The sequence below is a fragment of the Engystomops pustulosus genome, chromosome 2 (assembly GCF_040894005.1).
Source record: "Engystomops pustulosus chromosome 2, aEngPut4.maternal, whole genome shotgun sequence".
Classification (NCBI taxonomy): Eukaryota; Metazoa; Chordata; class Amphibia; order Anura; family Leptodactylidae; genus Engystomops; species Engystomops pustulosus.
The window spans coordinates 158822674-158831487 of record NC_092412.1 but is presented as its reverse complement, the minus strand read 5'-3'; positions in this window follow the sequence as shown (position 1 = coordinate 158831487).

Below are 8814 nucleotides of genomic sequence, written 5' to 3'. Positions count from 1 at the left end.
AATACATCGAAGCTTCCTCAGGAAACATCCACTCATTGTCAGACTCTTTGGGAAGGATAGGGGGTGAATGAGACAGTACTGCCCTGGTTCCTTATTTGGAACTACCCAAAGGAGAAACGTGCATGTCAAGAAATAGGGAGTGGGGGGTGAAAGGTAGGGGGACCTGAAAGGGGCCCACCACCCCTTCCCAGGAAACATATTTCTATATATTTTACAAAGGACACCCAAGGATGGCCTATTGCAAACTGTCCTGAAAAACAACCCACACTATTAAAAACACATGAAATAAGGAAACAAAACCTAAAAATTGAACACAGTTGACAACCATAGAAGGATAACGCGAACCCCATCTCTACCGCACTCACTGCCATCATTTCATCTGATCTGTAGGTGCTACCTTAGAAGGATAATTGGAAGCGGGACAGGGGCATACAATACGCACATTTTTGACCCCCACAGGAGAGGCATTAGAGCTTATACCTACAGAGGCAGAAAATAGGCAGCGTCCCTCATTGCAGAGCCATCAGGCTCTCAGCCATAACCATAAACTGCACATGGTATTGTATCCCCACCAGAAAGGACCACCTGGGTCTTGCATGAAGAATTATCTGCTGCATTACAGATTTCCTTCTGAAAGAAGAGATTATGGCTAAAGCACGGAACAGGCCGCATGTTGATTTTAAAGGTGCTCAGGTCCAACTATTTCAGGACCTTTCATGGGTCACTCTGCAGAATAGGAGAACACTGATATACCCTACAGATGGGGATTCCCCTTTAGTCTGACAGCCAGTAAGGATGGCAGAACAGCAATATTGCGCTCCCCAGCGGATTTGACAGATTTTTGCACTTCCCTAGACCTGCAGGTTCCAGTTATTCCAGAATGGAGATTACCCGCACCGGATCCACCATTATCACTGACCTGGCAACGCAACACTCCTAGAAAACAACGCAGAAGATCTCCGGAATCGTCTAGATCCTCTCCGACTTCCACTCGCATGCACGCTGCACCGAAAGGACCAAGAGGCTAAGGAACGACGAGCCGCACGGCCTCCGGGGACCCTAGTGACATTGGTCATCTTTCAAGCGGTGGCTTCCTGTCACCTATGGTATCCTTTCTAAGTTTATGATGCAAGCCAGAGGTGGTTGGCCTCTATGTCCTAGAGTTGAGTCAAAGGTTTGATGTCTGACATGTCACCCAAAATTGGGTTTGTTTGCCTCCTTCTGTGTTGGTCCAGCATTCGGGACCTTAACACGAATGGACGCATCAGCCGTACCTTGGACCCCTTGGGGGGCATTTTTGATCCTAAAAGATGTCCAAGGCTTAAAACCAATTTAGTTTCTGTTAGATTTGAGATTTTTATTGTAATGCTATTGTGATGTCATCTTAGCATGGGAAACAACCTGGCACTCTTTGCATTATATCATGTTCATACTTGAGGATCGCACTTGGCTATGTTATACACTATAACTCATGGTAAAGATTATTACATTGAATGTTAAGGGGTTGAATTCTAATGCTAAGTGTCAGTTGTTGCTGCAGGAGCTGAAACGACTTAAACCAGATATAGCGTTTCTGCAAGAAACCCACTTAACGGCATCTTGATCGTTTAGATTTGCCAGAAGGGGTTACCCTCAGAGCTTTCAGGCTACTGCAGCAACAAAGACAATGGGACTGGCTATTCTGATAGCTCGCTCTTGTCCCTTTCAGGTACTAGATACTTATTCAGACCCTAGGGGGCGGTTCATTGTTCTGAAGGGGACCCTTGGGGGACGCCAGCTTGTTCTATGTAATGTGTACTCCGCAAACTCTGGGCAATTGGGATTTCTATCAAGTGTCATGTCATGTCTAGCCCAATATCGACCAACACCACTGTTAATAGGAGGAGATTTTAATGTTATATTTTCTGAAAGCTGGGACCGTATGTCCATACAGGGCATCCCTCCATCACAACAACAGAGTAGACTATCATCGGGCTTTAGGAAATTGATACGCAGATATGACCTCTTCGACCTATGGCGGGTAGATAACCCTACAGCCCAGGGATACTCTTATTATTCACCCCCACATAAGACACATACACGTATAGACCTTCTTAGGAACTGTCGTTCCTAAACCCTCCTCCGCGCCCCCTCTCCACTGGAGACTCAATAAGACCCTCCTATCGCACAATGTCACCAAAAAGGCACTACGCACTTCTTTACTCCAGTATTTTGCAGATAATTCCCCATCAGCCCCTTCGCTGCCTATACTGTGGGAAGCGCATAAAGTAGTTTACTGTGGATATGCTATATCTCAGGGCGCTTATAAAAAGAAAGTGGTGGAAGCGGTACGGCAGCAATGTGCACGGTAACTTAGAATATTAGAAAGCAAATTGGTTGCCCGCCCATCGCTCACAACTTTGCAAAAAGTCCTAGCCACTCGGACCCAACTAAGAGAGATAGACTTGGTAGGAGCAGAAAAGCTGCTACGCTACTCCCGTCAGCGTTTCTACAAATATGGTAACAGGGCGCATACACTGCTAGCCCGCCAACTCCAGGATAGGGCTGTGTCAACTAACCCACATAGCATCAGGGATAATAAAGGGACCGTTCACTTTAAACCAGAGAAGATAGCACAAATGTTTGAAACTTACTATCATGATCTATATAACCTTCCTGCTCGTTCCCCCTTATGCCCCCAGACTCGAAGGGTGATTTGGAGCAATACCTTAGTGAGTGTAATTTTCCTAAATTGTCCTCTACTGCTTTGGAACTACTGAATCAGGAGATTACGGAGGAGGAGATACGGGAATCACCGGGTCCCGATGGCCTGCCATAGGCTTATTTTAAAACATACCTGGATATCCTGCCCCATTATATGATCAAACTATTTAATGCTTTTATGACTGGCACCCCAATCCTGCAGGCCCTACAGGGGCTTTACTCTATACCCAGTGCAGCGATAAGTCTTCCCCATGCTAACTCTTTGTTTTTTGCAATCCGCAATGGAACTAGACAGGAATGCCCACTCTCCCCACTATTATATGCACTGAGTATTGAGCCGTTGGCAGTATACATTCGCTCATCAGTAGATGTGACTGGGATACGAGTGAGGGACAAACAATTCAAGATCTCTCTTTTTGCTGATGATGTGCTTTTAACACTTACAAACCCTATAATAAGTTTCTCAAACCTCCACAAATTATTGGATGACTATAGTTACTTTTCCAGATATAAGATCTAGAGTAATAAAACGGAGGCCCTTCCCATAAACGTTCCCCCAGAGGAGCTGGAGGCCCTTAAGAGCTCTTTCAAATATACATGGCAAACAGAATCACTGAGGTATCTAGGGGTCCGGATAACTCGCACATATAAGACTCTATATACAGCTAACTTCCCACCAATGATTAAGGAAATTCAGGATCTTCTAACTAAATGGCAGCCACTACATATTTCATTGTTGGGGCGTATAGTGGCTGTAAAAATGTCTATCCTGCCGAAATCTGTTCGAAACCCTTCCAGTGGCGGTCCCGATGGCAGTGCTGGGCAGGTTGCAATCAATGTGTTTGGGGTTTGTATGGGGAGGTAGGAGTCACAGGGTTTCTAAAGCGGTACTGACAGCAGAAGCCACTAATGGAGGATTAGCCCTCCCTGACATTAAGCTTTATTATTTAGCAACTCATCTCCGTCATATCACCTCTTGGTCCACAATGCATGCATATAATAGATGGACAGAGCTTGAGAAACTATGGCTAGCCCCATTACATCCAGCTACACTAATATGGGGCCCCCCACCAATTGGTTCAGTAGCCGCTCTATTAGGTCCTATGCAGTTTACACAAGATATCTGGTATAAATGTAGGGTCCGCTTCCAACTGGCTCCTATGCAGTCATTGCTTACCCCAATTCTTTTCACATCGCACCTCCCAGATAGTCTCACTAATAGCTATAGGCCCTGGGTTCAAGCAGGTACATTTCAAATTACAAACTCTGTTAGACCCCCTTACACGTAAGATACTCCCACTAAGGGAATTAGTGGACAAACATCCTTGTCTGGCGGGGGCGGACTTTACCTATAATCAGATTGAACATTTTATCTCCTCTATATTGGGATCAGAACCCCCCCCAGACCTAAGCTCTTTGAGTTGATATGTTCAGAAGGTCCTTCTACCAAGGGCCTGATCTCCAGTCTGTACTCCATACTTAATGAGCGTACTTATGTATCGAACCCCTACATGAGCAGGTGGGAATCGTGGTTGGGTAAACAACTCACCCCCGAACAATGGCAGAATGTCTGGGCACGGTCACGCCAATCGTCTATTTGCACCTTATATAAAGAGGACTAACTTAAAGTCTTATTAAATTGGTATCGTACCCCCCAGCTCCTACACAAATTCTACATGTCCATTTCTAATATATGCTGGATGTGGATGACCTGATGCTACATTGTTTCATATTTTCTGGAGTTGCCCTCCCTTGCTTCATTTCTGGCTGGAGGTTAGGTCCCTTGTTGGGGGGATCCTTAATGTGCAAGTCCCACTGGACCCTGAAATTTATATACTTAATCTGTATCCTAGTTCTCTCAGGGGTCTGAGAGCCAGCTTGTTCCCACACATAATAACAGCGGCAAAGTGTTTGATTTCTCTGAATTGGAGACCTGCTCCTCCATCATTGTTGGAATTGTATACACGTCTTAGGGACCTCCGATCAATGGAATATATTACGGCTGTGCTTCGTCATACCACCGATAAATTTGAGAAGATCTGGACTCACTGGGACATATACAATGCTAAATTGATTTCCTGAATGTTAGGAGTGATTATACTACTTGGGATTTTATCATACTTATGCTATACCATAAGGAATGCTTTACATATGTGACAATTGTTACTTTGTTCCTTTTTTTTTGTTTGTTGTTTTTTAACATTTCGCAATTGCAGGATATAGTACTACTTTTGATACTTCTGTATGCCTTCTCTGGATCTGCATATATGTGATTGTTTTTTGGAAAAAAATACAAAAATAAAGAGTTGGATAATCTCAGCTCCTTAGTGTTTTGGTTCTGAGACCGTGTTGTTGAATTACTTGTTCCTTATCTGCTGAATGCAGTTCTACTGACACAAAGACCAGATATCAATGTAAGCATTGGCCCATATCTGCTCCCCAATCTTCTTATCTATATGGACTCCAAGTGGGCAGAGTCTTTATGGTCACCTGCGTGCACAGGCACCGGAGCCTCGGTAATATCTACCATAGCAGAGGAAACCTGTGTAATAAGGCCAACAAAGAGGAGACTATTCTGGCTCACCATGGAATCTCTCCCACAGCACCTTCATATTGAAGCTCAGCAGTTGGTGCAGGCATAGATGGAACTGAAGTCAATGGAGGAATCAGGCCATGATCGTGGAATGACCCACTACGGTCCCGCATTTGCCGTCCACAGCTTCGCGTACCAGTTATCGCCTTAGCCCTTGGACCAACTGGAAGATGATGGGGATCGCCGCGTTCATGAACTGGAACATCTGCAAAATACAGACAACCTGGAACGCCACCTGTGTTAGGCCGGCGCCACACGTAGCGCTTTGTCTGTGCTTGCAAACGCAGACAAAGTCGCGCCCACCGGGGCGGGCCTCGGCCCGATCGCATCAGCGTTTCTATGCAAGCGCAGACAAAGCGTTAAAGGAAACCCACCACTTGTAGTGACAGGTTTCCGATGGCAATACCGAGCACCAGCTCAGGGTGAGCTGGTGCCGGAGCTTATTTTAGTTAGTGTTTTAAACCGCGGTATCGCGGTTTAAAACACTTTGTAAACTTTATAGCCGGCGCAGGCAGGTACGCGCTCGGCGCTTACCGTGCACGCGGCTACATAGGAAGTGAATGAGAGCCGCGCGCATGGTAAGCGCCGAGCGCGTACCTGCCTGCGCCGGCTATAAAGTTTAAAAAGTGTTTTAAACCTTTAAGTGCGGCGCCGGCCTTAGGTTGAATTAAACTCAGCAGAGCCGCGGCGGGAGTGCCAGTGTAATTCCCGGGCGGAGGAAGGGGATTATGGCTATGAAGTCTGTGACCATGGGGGAAACATGGGGTAATACTGAAGGGACCACAGCCCCTGACTACAGGAGATCGACAGAAGAGGCTGACACAGCAAGTGAGGGATAAATTACAACAGCTCCCTGACTGGGGAGGGTTGTAGTGACATCTTCCACAGATACAGCTCTTAAGGGGTTAATTACAGCAGCTTCCTGACTAAGGGGAAACTGCAGTGAAAGCCTCCACAGATGCAGCATATGAGGGGTTAATCCCAGCAGCTCCCTGACTATTTGGTGGGGGTGAGCTGCAGTGGCAACTGCCACAGACACAACTACTGTAATGACCCCCAGCAACCACCTGAGAAGGTGGAGGGGCGTCCTCTGAGGACTGAGCACAACTAGTATGAGCTTCCATTATTACTGTGGGAACTACAGGGAGAAATGATAGAAGAGCATGGAGCTGCAGACTTTGAGCAGGGACAGCATGGAGCTGCACATGTGGTTAGTGAAGGAGCAGAGACCAGAGCAGAGCTACTACAACTGTGGGGCAGATTTATCAAGTGTCTGAAAATCAGAATATTTCCAGTTGCCCATGGCAACCAATCTCAGCTCATCTTTCATTTTTCCAGTGCTCATGAATATTCTAAAGGGGAGCTGTGATTGGTTGCCATGGGCAACTGGAAATATTCAGACTTTCAGACACTTGACAAAATATGCCCCTGTGTCCCTGCAGCCTCATATGATGAAAGCATCCAGCTACATGTATGTGGTTACATGCAGGGGTGAAACAAGCCTGTCTGCTGCCCGAGGCGAGCCATAGAAAGACCCCCCCCCATATATGTAATATATCAGGGAGTGTCAGGACCAGATCCATCATATTGGTTTGGTGTAAAAATAAAGCAATGCAAAATGCATAGAGTGCTGCCATGAAGTATAAGATAGATAAAGCATACCGTCATGTAGTATAATATGCATACAGCGTGTCACCATGTAGTATAAAATGCATGCAGCGTGCCACCATGTAGTATAAAATGCATACCGTGTACCACCATGTAGCATAAAATGCATACAGCGTACCTCCATGTAACATAAAATGCACACAGCGTGCTGCCATTTAGTATTAAATGCATACAGCAAACCACCATGTAGTATAAAATGCATACAGCGTGCTGGCATGTACTATAAAATACATACAGCATACCGCCATTTAGTATAAAATGCATACAGCATGTAGGAATACAGTTATTGCTCCTGTCAGTGACCAGCGTCCATACAGTGTCCAGTAATACCGTGATTGCTCCTGTCAGTGACCAGCGTCCATATAGAGTCCAATAATAAAGTGATTGCTCCTGTCAGTGACCAGCATCCATATAGTGTCCATTGATACCGTGATTTCTCCTGTCAGTGACCAGCGTCCATATAGAGTCGAGTGATACTGTGATTGCTCCTGTCAGTGACCAGTGTCCGTATAGTGTCCAGTAATACCGTGATTGCTCCTGTCAGTGACCAGCGTCCATATAGTGTCCAGTAATACCGTGATTCTCCTGTCAGTGACCAGCATCCGTATAATGTCCAGTAATACAGTGATTGCTCCTGTCAGTGACCAGCGTCCATATAGTGTCCAGTAATACCGTGATAGCTCCTGTCGGTGACCAGCATCCATATAGCGTCCAGTAATAAAGTGATTGCTTCTGTAAGTGTGACCAGTGTCCATACACTCACCGGCCACTTTATTAGGTACACCATGCTAGTAACGGGTTGGACCCCCTTTTGCCTTCAGAACTGCCTCAATTCTTTGTGGCATAGATTCAACAAGGTGCTGGAAGCATTCCTCAGAGATTTTGGTCCATATTGACATGATGGCATCACACAGTTGCCGCAGATTTGTCGGCTGCACATCCATGATGCGAATCTCCCGTTCCACCACATCCCAAAGATGCTCTATTGGATTGAGATCTGGTGACTGTGGAGGCCATTTGAGTACAGTGAACTCATTGTCATGTTCAAGAAACCAGTCTGAGATGATTCCAGCTTTATGACATGGCGCATTATCCTGCTGAAAGTAGCCATTCGATGTTGGGTACATTGTGGTCATAAAGGGATGGACATGGTCAGCAACAATACTCAGGTAGGCTGTGGCGTTGCAACGATGCTCAATTGGTACCAAGGGGCCCAAAGAGTGCCAAGAAAATATATTTGATGTTAAAAACTAAAACATACACTAATCCAGTGGATGGTTCCACCTATACGATTAAACATTTTCTAAACTGTAAAAGCACAGCTGTCATATACGTGGCGCAATGTACCTGCCCACGCTGGTATGTGGGCAAGACGATTCAACAGCTCCGCAGGAGAATTTCTAGTCACATTAGTTCCGTCACAACAGGGAAGGACACGCCGATCTCTAGACATGTGAGATTGCATCATGAAGGAGATGCCAATGTCCTGCGTTTCTGGGCCATAGACCAGGTCCGAATGGGACCCCGACAGGGAAACGTCGATCACAAGCTTCTACAGTTGGAAGCCAGATGGATTCATCGACTTAAATCCTTGAGCCCGTCGGGCCTAAATGAAGGCTTCACCTTTGCAGCATTTCTTTAAGGGGCCACCTACGTGCATTCTTATTACCCACTTTTTTGTTTATACCAGAAGTAGAATTGTATGTCTTGTTACCCCCTAAACTACGGACATTTATTACTTGGCATGCCTATCAAGAATTCTGTACCCCTCCCCGTTATCAATGCACCTTCTCATTGGCCTTGGATTAACCTTACCAATATCCTGATTCTCTTTGGCATAGAAAGAACAA